This window comes from Musa acuminata, chromosome BXJ3-8, assembly GCF_036884655.1.
Source record: "Musa acuminata AAA Group cultivar baxijiao chromosome BXJ3-8, Cavendish_Baxijiao_AAA, whole genome shotgun sequence".
NCBI lineage: Eukaryota > Viridiplantae > Streptophyta > Magnoliopsida > Zingiberales > Musaceae > Musa > Musa acuminata.
Window position 1 is genome coordinate 49223410 of NC_088356.1, and position 10838 is coordinate 49234247.

Consider the following 10838-nt stretch of genomic DNA (forward strand, 5'->3'; position numbering starts at 1 on the left):
GAAGAAAGGGTAAGAGAACGTTATTCGGACAGAGTAGAAGAATTTGATGTGGTAGACATTTCTTTTTTGGTATGATGGATAATTATGGCTAAGGTTTGGTAAATTGTCGAAGAGGATTGATTAATTGAAGCCGACACCGATAAGATTCATGAGCTGGCAACAAGAACATTTATATTCCATGAAGAGCTGTCGGTTGCTAAACACATGGTTCGGCTGAAGGAAGAGGTCTAGGATCACACATTTGACCATTGTTCTTAGTTGCGTACCACGTTGCTTTAGAAATTGAAGCAGAACTTAGATGTTTCACAAGATCAACTGTTATATGTTTCTACAATGGAAAATCAGACATGGTGCATAATTAACCTGAAAAGCAAATAGTTCTTGCAGAGGACATTCCTACATCTATTGAGCGTGGATGTTGCCTATGCAATCTACTTAGAAAGGATTGATAGTATTTGAAGGCAAAGATAGAGAAGCTTGGCTTACCAGGCTGTTTGCTCTTAGCATTACTCAATAGCCAAAGGTGAAATAGTTTTCTTTGGGAAATAGACTTGGATTGGATGTGGGTTCATAGTTTTTATGAACTCAATGGTAGTGGTTGATTTAATCAATTCAAGGGTAGTGATTTAGAACAACCTACAGGGTGGTAGGCTTAAGAATTTGAGGAGTTGATGGAAGGTAAAAAAAGGGGGAGGATTCAATTTAACATACTTAATTCACAAAAATTTCAGTCGAAACAATGAAAGAACAAGTAATGTAAATTCTAACACATACCAGTTATGAGGAGGAAGAAGATACTTTATCACCCTTCTTGACCAGCTTTATTTTGATTTGAGCTTGGTTCAAGAGACCTATTGATAGTTTTTCATTTGGAACCAAACTCTTACAAAATGCAACCTGCAGGCTTTTTTGGGTGCCTACTATAGGCTGATTAGTGATTTTTCTCCCTTTCTTTTCAGAATTCTAATTAACAAAAGTGTCTGAATTGCATGTAATTTTGTTTTAAGGAGTATCCGTTCCTTAGATAAAATATAAATTTAAAATGCAAAAAAATAATGTTGGGTTTTCTTAGCATGTTCTTTATGTTCATCTATTTCCTAATTTTTCTATTTTTCCTTCTTATTTGTCACAAGACCCTGCATTTGTTTTCTTTTTATAATTTTAATGTGACTTAATACAACAAAATTACTCAACCCATCTTTCTCTCCTCCCTGCCCCTACTTTTATCTGCTGGTGAGCAATTCAGCAGTTGGATCTGTTGTATTTCATCACAGCAGCGAGACAAATTACCTCATCTGAAAGCCTGCTGTTGTCAGACTTCTTGTCAGGATGGTCATTGTGCCATCAAGCATTCTTCTTCAAAGCCATCAAAAGACAATTACATTGTATAGCAGGTATGACATGAGAAAAGGTGAGATTAGATGAATCAGGACTTGAAACTTGATTTTTGATAATAGTTGTCTGTAAAGCTTATGTATAAACATGATTGTTATGCTTTAATTGTTGTTGCTTTGGTTGGAATTTTCACCTGAAATTAGTGGAGGTTAATCATGAAACTGCTTCCCCCCATTAACAAACTTCATATCATAAAATAACTTGCGATGCTGCCAATAGTGGCAAGCGATCTGTGAACATAGAATAAGCTATCTTGTTTTGTAATTTTTGGAAATTGAAGAAAAAGTGGACTTGTTTCTTTACAATATTGTTCTTAGTGTCATCTCTGTATTATATTTGGTCTTTAGTTGCAAAATAATCTAGAGGATCATCTTCACTGCAAGTATGTCATGTACATTAGCGAGAATATAGGTGTAATCTATGTTTTGCTGTAAACGGGAGCATCTGAATTCATAATAACCGTAGACTTTCTTGCTTGCTAGAATGGTTAAAATATGACTTGTTTATTCTCATTTTGAGCAAAATAAAGGTTCCGTGTCAAGAATATAATTGTCATCTTTTGCATATTCATAGGTTTTGTTGGTCAATTCTTGAAGGAATCTTCCATTAGAGATATTGTGAGCTATTGGTAGTTAGTTCTTGACATTTTAAAATTTTTTTATCAGGACCGTTTGCAGTAAAAGAGTTTGATATAATAAAGTGAAACTGCTTCCAAGTTATTGAGGTCTACTAAAGTTTTGGCTTTTGGAAGTTCAGATGCTAATTGTTTCTTGTAGGAGTTATGTGATATTATTGCACTCCTCTAAGTAATATTTCATGCACTTAAACCATGGTACTGTTTCTCGGGATACCTCAGAACAAACTTGAGCACCTCCGGATGATACATTGTGAACTAAAACATCGATCTTGATAAATTTAAATGCTTCAATTTTTTCTTGTACAATACTTACCATCTCAACTGGTTCTATTGCTTTGTCATTGACCTAACGTAACCCCTGCAACTCGTAAGTGTATTTCCTTTATTCCACTTTAGTTTCTATTAACCATTACACTTTCATTGATTTATTTCATTTCTGTCATGCTTGTCTTGTTTGATAAGACTTGTCTTTACTCTTATACATTTACCAAATATATCATTAAACAGCAGCATTCTTAATGACAAAAACATCAGAAGCAAATTTTCAATTAAGAATCCAAAAGCTTCTTATGTTGGTAATGTGGATAGGGAGAGGGGATGGGTGAAAGGAGGGGATTGAACAACTGGCATTAGTTAAATTTAGGACAGTAATGGCCTGTTGGTTGATAAGTAAAAAATCAATTCTTATTCTTGGACTTTGCTTCTGGAAAGATTTTAATGTTTCACTTCTTGATGGGTTTGACATTGGAGTTTGGCTTGGTGTGGATGTGTCATAGTATAACATAATGTGCTTCATTTTCTGCCAGTGCTACTTGCTGTTTAAAAAAGCATCACAATGATGTTGGGTAAACATTTCCTCGGAGATGTCATTTTACATGGAAAATACATCCAAGATCCACAATATCTTTCTTATGAAAGTGAAGCATGAACCGGGAAATAGCAATTCAGCTTATAATTTAAGTTTGATGATCTTGGGATTTTATTTTTGAGCAAAGGTGCAGCTTAGCTTGGTTTGTAACTCTTTGCTATCACTCCTCTTTTATGCTTTTGCAGCTATCCTTTGGTGCCAGTTTGTTGGGTTTCTTTTGGGATTTCATGGTTGGTCTAATACTGGTGAAGAAAATTTCTTTTGGATTGGTGTTGATGGTTGAGTGCCCGATCATCTTCTTTCGGATATGGTTGGTATTTGTCCATTTAGGTATCCTGATGCTTTGACTCATCCCCATTTTACCTTCTAGGAAGCCACTACAGCTTATGTTTCACATTGTGGACCAATTCTTGCTCAACTTGGCCATCGGAAACATGCATAGGTCTTGTGTAATCTTGATTGTGTTTCCTCATCATCTGTTCTTGGACGTAATTTGACCAATTATAGCCTATTGTTAATTCATCACTTGGGCCGGGCCATCTATAAGTGTTTTTTTTGTCTGTTAAAGCAAATTTTGGTGTGTAATGTGTAGTAGGGGAGGACGTGTGTCCAACTTTCAATTAGGTCGTAAGCCTCAGTAGGGAGTCTTGAGTTCAATCGGATTGGATTTTCTATAATTGTATTGAGCATGTCTCCCCAATTCTCAGGGGATTCTGAAGATTCAGAATATTCAACTATTAGGTATAGGTTGTGAGAGATTAGATGATGCATCATATAATGATTTATCGAAACAATTAAGTTAATCTTTGATTCATAAGATCGATCGATCGATCGATCGAAACGTCCGAATGTTATATTAATCTGATAAATTATTTTGACGCATTTGTTGAGATGGGGTGGCCAATTCTCAGACCAAATTGTATTTGTTTTTCTAACTCCGGTACGTTTATGATTGGGGAACCGGTGCAAAGAAACGAATTAGATTATTTATCCAGGACCAAGATTTAATCCAAGGAAAAATCATCGCGACACAATCAATCAATCAATCCTAATTAAACCTAACTTCAATCGATTTATACTAAGATCCACACTTCACCCGATTTCTAATTCTATATGGAAGGATTTGCTCTATCACTTGGCTCTCACCTGCGGTATTGTGCAGACCAACTACCCTCCACTAATCTAGCTTGATTCAGCCAACTCATCGCTAACGCCAGACTTAACTTCCAACTCCAAAAACCTAAATTTGACCATTCGAAATGACCATGAAAGAAGGGCATAAAGGGGTCTCACATAAGACCGAAACGTAATTCCATGCGATCATCAGTTTAATCAAATGGATCATGTTTTCATCCAAACGTAGGTAAAAGTGAAGTACCTTTCTCTCCGTTCGATCCTGAACCTTGGGGCACGCAATCTTCCCCTTCATCTCGTCGTAAACCCCGTCGCAGTCGATGACCGAGGAATCCTCTTTAATTGCCTTTTTGTGTTGCTCCTCAATCTACCAAATTCCGCCCTACGGACTTCCGGCAAACTTCTGGACTTGCGACGATCCACTTGGCGAGTTCCGACGAGATTCTTTTGGTAAGCTCCTAGACTTCTCGGATTTGTTCCCGCAGAACCTCCGACTGGTCTATTTACCGGATCAGGTCCGATTAGGATATTGGTCCATTTGGATACATTAACAACTTTTATCGCGTTTAAGATCGAATCCGATCCTTTTGACTGAGGCTTTAACAATAACGAGTGTATTTCTTTAAGATTCGTGTCAGTGTGGGATGCTTCGTCCTTTTAATAATTGTATGCTATCAAAATCCTAAAAATAGCCACGTGTGTAATTTTCTTTTTGTCTCGTCAATCTTCCCTTCTCTTCTATTAAAATAACCAAATACCAATATGTTAGATCCGATTGCCACCTAATGAATGATACGTCCGATACGATACAAGGATCCATTTGACATCGTTTTAGATGGTCTATTTACCGGATCAGGTCCGATTAGGATATTGGTCCATCTGGATCCATTAACAACTCTTATCGGGTTTTTGATTACGCTGATGATCGCACGGAATTACGTTTCGGTCTTATGTGAGACCCCTTTATGCCATTCTTTCATGGTCATTTCGAATGAACAATTTGAAAGAAGTGATCTTTTAGATGAGACAATGGCGGCGATAATTAGGCTCAAAGAAGATTTCTCAGAGGAAGAAAACCAGTAGATATGTACCCAAAGTCGGATTCGAGTGCCACCTATTCGAGGCAAAAATTAGGGTACCTTCTTTTTGTCCGAGAAGGGGAGGAAGAAGAGTCAGTGAGCGCGAGGGATGAAGAAGTACGGACTCCAGCTTCGATTTCTTTTGACGCAGAAGACCTCGAAATGACCATGAAAGAAGGGCATAAAGGGGTCTCATATAAGACCGAAACGTAATTCCGTGCGATCATCAGCGTAATCAAAAGGATCAAAATTGAAGTACCTTTCTCTTCGTTCGATCCTGAACCTTGGGGCGCGTAATCTTCCCCTTCATCTCGTCGTAAACCCCGTCGTAGTCGAAGACCGAGGGATCCTCTTCCATTGCCTTTTTGTGCTGCTCCTCGATCTACTAAATTCCACCATCAATCAAACAACCCGCAAGTTCATTTACTTATCAATACCAGGAATAAGGAAATCATTTTAAGAAACCTTCTGGATAGACTTGTTCTTGGACGCGTGCCGTGAGATTTCCCTCTCGATATCATCCACGTCGTCGCCGACGCCGAAAGCGAAGGCATGAGGGGGAGGGCGAGGAGGAGTTGGCTTCGAGGTCTTTAGTGTCGGCGGAAATCGAAGCTGGAGTCCGTACTTCTTCATCCCTCTTGCTCACCGACTCTTCTTCCTCTCCTTCTCGGACAAAAATAAGGTACCATAATTTCTGTCTCGAATAGGTGGCAATCGAATCCGACTTTGGGTACATATCTACTAGTTTTCTTCCTATGAGAAAACTTCTTAGAGCCCAAATATCACCGCCATAGTCTCATCTAAAAGATCACTTCTTTCAATTTGATTATTCGAAATAACCATGAAAGAAAGGCATAAAGGGGTCTCACATAAGGTCGAAACGTAATTCCGTGCGATCATCAGCGTAATCAAAAGGATCATGTTTCCATCCAAACGTTGGCAAAAGTGAAGTACCGTTCTCTCCATTCGATCCTGAACCTTGGGGTGCGCAATCTTCCCCTTCATCTCGTCGTAAACCCCGTCGCAGTCGATGACCGAGGGATACTCTTTAATTGCCTTTTTGTGTTGCCCCTCGATCTACCAAATTCCGCCCTGCGGACTTCCGGCAAACTTTTGGACTTGCGACGATCCACTTGGCGAGTTCCGATGAGATTCTTTTGGTAAGCTCCTAGACTGGTCTGTTTACCGGATCAGGTCCGATTAGGATATTGGTCCAATTGGATCCATTAACAACTCTTATCCGGTTTAAGATCGAATCCGATCCGCGTGACAGAGACTTTAACAATAACGGGTGTATTTCTTTAAAATTCGTGTCCGTGTGGGATGCTTCGTCTTTTTAAACGTTGTATGCTATCAAAATCCTAGAAAGAGTCGCTTGGGTAATTTTCTTTTTGTCTCGTCAATCTTCCCTTCACGTCTATTAAAATAACCAAATACCAATATGTCAGATCCGATTGCCACCTAATTAATGATACGTTCGATACGATACAATAATCCATTTGTCATCATTTTAAATGGTCTATTTACCGAATCAGATCCGATTAGGATATTGGTCCATCTGGATCCATTAACAACTCTTATCAGGTTTAAGACCGAATTTGATCCGCGTGACAAAGGCTTTAACAATAACGGGTGTATTTCTTTAAGATTCGTGTCAGTGTTTGATGTTTCGTCCTTTTAATCGTTGTATGCTATCAACATCCTAAAGAGAGCCGCTTATGTAATTTTCTTTTTGTCTCGTCAATCTTCCTTTTTCTTCTTTTAAAATAACCAAATACCAATATGTCAGATCTGATTGCCACCTAATGAATGATACGTCCGATACGATACAAGGATCCATTTGGCATCGTTTTAGATGGTCTATTTACCGGATTAGGTCCGATTAGGATATTGGTCCATCTGGATCCATTAACAACTCTTATCGGGTTTAAGACCGAATTTGATCCGCGTGACAGAGGCTTTAACAATAACGGATGTATTTCTTTAAGATTCGTGTCAGTGTTTGATATTTCGTCCTTTTAATCGTTGTATGCTATCAAAATCCTAAAGAGAGCCGCTTGTGTAATTTTCTTTTTGACTCATCAATCTTCCCTTCTCTTCTATTAAAATAACTAAATACCAATATGTCAGATCCGATTATCACCTAATGAATGATACGTTCGAAAAGATACAATGATCCATTTGGCATTGTTTTAGATGGTCTATTTACCGGATCAGGTCCGATTATGATATTGGGCCATCTAGATCCATTAACAACTCTTATCGTGTTTAAGACCGAATCCGATCCGCGAGACTGAGGCTTTAACAATAACGAGTGTATTTTTGTTTAAGATTCTTGTCAGTGTGGGATGCTTCGTCGTTTTAATCGTTGTATGCTATCAAAATCCTAAAAAGAGCCGCTTGTGTAATTTTCTTTTTGTCTCGTCAATCTTCCCTTCTCTTTTATTAAAATATCCAAATACCAATATGTCAGATCCGATTGCCACCTAATGAATGATACGTCCGATACGATACAAGGATCTATTTGGCATCGTTTTAGATGGTCTATTTACCGGATCAGGTCCGATTAGGATATTGATCCATCTGGATCTATTAACAATTCTTATCGGGTTTTTGATTATGCTGATGATCGCACGGAATTACGTTTCGATCTTATGTGAGAACCCTTTATGCCCTTCTTTCATGGTCATTTCGAATGAACAATTTGAAAGAAGTGATTTTTTAGATGAGACTATGGCGGTGATAATTAGGCTCCAAAAAGATTTATTCAGAGGAAGAAAACCAGTAGATATATACCCAAAGTCGGATTCGAGTGCCACCTATTCGAGGCAAAAATTAGGGTACCTCTTTTTGTCCGAGAAGGGGAGGAAGAAGAGTCGGTGAGCGCGAGGGAAGAAGAAGTACGGACTCCAGCTTCGATTTCTGTCAACGCAGAAGACCTCGAAGCCAGCTCCTCCTCGCCCTCCCCCTCCTGCCTTCGCTTTCGGTGGCGGCGACGACGACGATGACATCGAGAGGGAAATCTCACGGCAGGCATCTAAGAACAAGTCTCTCTAGAAGGTTTCTTGAAATGGTTTCTTTATTCCTGGTCCGATTAGGATATTGGTCAATCTAGATCCATTAACAACTCTTATCCGGTTTAAGACCGAATCCGATCCGCGTGACAGAGGCTTTAACAATAACGGGTGTATTTCTTTTGATCATTCGAAATGACCATGAAAGAAGGGCATAAAGGGGTCTCATATAAGACCGAAACGTAATTCCGTGCAATCATCAGCGTAATCAAAAGGATCAAAAGTGAAGTACCTTTCTATCCGTTCGATCATGAACCTTGGGGCGCGTAATCTTCCCCTTCATCTCGTCGTAAACCCCGTCGTAGTCAAAGACCGAGGGATCCTCTTCCATTGCCTTTTTGTGCTGCTCCTCGATCTATCAAATTCCACCATCAATCAACCAACCCGCAAGTTCATTTACTCATCAATACCAGGAATAAGGAAATAATTTTAAGAAACCTTCTGGATAGACTTGTTCTTGGACGCGTGCCGTGAGATTTCCTTCTCAATGTCGTCCTCGTCGTCGTCGCCGCCGAAAGCGAAGGCATGAGGGGGAGAGCGAGGAGGAGTTGGCTTCGAGGTCTTCTGTGCCGACGGAAATCGAAGCTGGAGTTCGTACTTCTTCATTGCTCGTGCTCACCGACTCTTCTTCCTCCCATTCTCGGACAAAAAGAAGGTACCCTAATTTCTGCCTCGAATAGGTGGCAATCGAATCCGACTTTGGGTACATATCTATTGGTTTTCTTCCTCTAAGAAATCTTCTTAGAGCCCAATTATCACCGCCATAGTCTCATCTAAAAGATCACTTCTTTCAATTTGATTGTTCAAAATGACCATGAAAGAAGGGCATAAAGGGGTCTTACATATGACCGAAACGTAATTCTATGCGATCATCAACTTAATCAAAAGGTTAATGTTTTCATCCAAACGTAGGCAAATGTGAAGTACCTTTCTCTCCGTTCGATCCTGAACCTTGGGGCACGCAATCTTCACCTTCATCTCGTCGTAAACCCCGTCGTAGTCGAAGACCGAGGGATCCTCTTCCATTGCCTTTTTGTGTTGCTCCTCGATCTACCAAATTCCACCATCAATCAACCAACCCGCAAGTTCATTTACTCATCAATACCAGGAATAAGGAAACCATTTCAAGAAACCTTCTAGAGAGACTTGTTCTTGGACGCCTGCCGTGAGATTTCCCTCTCGATGTCATCGTCGTCGTCGTCGCCGCCGAAAGTGAAGGCAGGAGGGGGAGGGCGAGCAGGAGCTGGCTTCGAGGTCTTCTGCGCCGACGGAAATCGAAGCTGGAGTTTGTACTTCGTCATCCCTCGCTCTCACCGACTCTTCTTCCTCCCCTTCTCGGACAAAAAAAAGGTACCCTAATTTCAACATCTAATAGGTGGTAATCGAATCCAACTTTGGGTGCATATTTACTGGTTTCCTTCCTCTGAGAAATCTTCTTAGTGCCCAATTATCACCGCCAAAGTCTCATCTAAAAGATCACTTCTTTAAATTTGATCATTCGAAATGACCATGAAAGAAGGGCATAAAGGGGTCTCACATAAAACCGAAACGTAATTCCATGCGATCATCAGCTTAATCAAATGGATCATGTTTTCATCCAAACGTAGGCAAAAGTGAAGTAACTTTCTCTCCGTTCGATCCTGAACCTTGGGGCACGCAATCTTCCCCTTCATCTCGTCGTAAACCCCGTCGCAGTCGATGACCGAGGGATCCTCTTTAATTGCCTTTTTATGTTGCTCCTCGATCTACCAAATTCCGCCCTGCGGACTTTCGTCAAACTTTTGGACTTACGACGATTCACTTGGCGAGTTCCGACGAGATTCTTTTGGTAAGCTCCTAGACTTCTCGGATTTGTTCCCGCAGAACCTCCGACTGGTCTGTTTACAGGATCAGGTCCGATTAGGATATTGGTCCATTTGGATCCATTAACAACTCTTATCGGGTTTAAGATCGAATCCGATCCGCGTGACAGAGACTTTAACAATAACGAGTGTATTTCTTTAAGATTCGTGTCAGTGTGGGATGCTTCGTCCTTTTAAACGTTGTATGCTATCAAAATCCTAAAAAGAGTCGCTTGGGTAATTTTCTTTTTGTCTCGTCAATCTTCCCTTCACTTCTATTAAAATAACCAAATACCAATATGTCAGATCCGATTGCCACCTAATTAATGATACGGCCGATACGATACAATAATCCATTTGGCATCATTTTAAATGGTCTATTTACCGAATCAGGTCCGATTAGGATATTGGTCCATCTGGATCCATTAACAACTCTTATCGGGTTTAAGACCGAATTTGATCCGCGTGATAGAGGCTTTAACAATAACGGGTGTATTTCTTTAAGATTCGTGTCAGTGTTTGATGTTTCGTCCTTTTAATCGTTGTATGCTATCAAAATCCTAAAGAGAGCCGCTTATGTAATTTTCTTTTTGTCTCGTCAATCTTCCCTTCTCTTCTATTAAAATAACCAAATACCAATATGTCAAATCCGATTGCCACCTAATGAATGATACGTTCGATAAGATACAATGATCCATTTGGCATCGTTTTAGATGGTCTATTTACCGGATCAAGTCCGATTAGGATATTGGGCCATCTGGATCCATTAACAACTCTTATCGGGTTTAAGACCGAATCCGATCTGCGTGA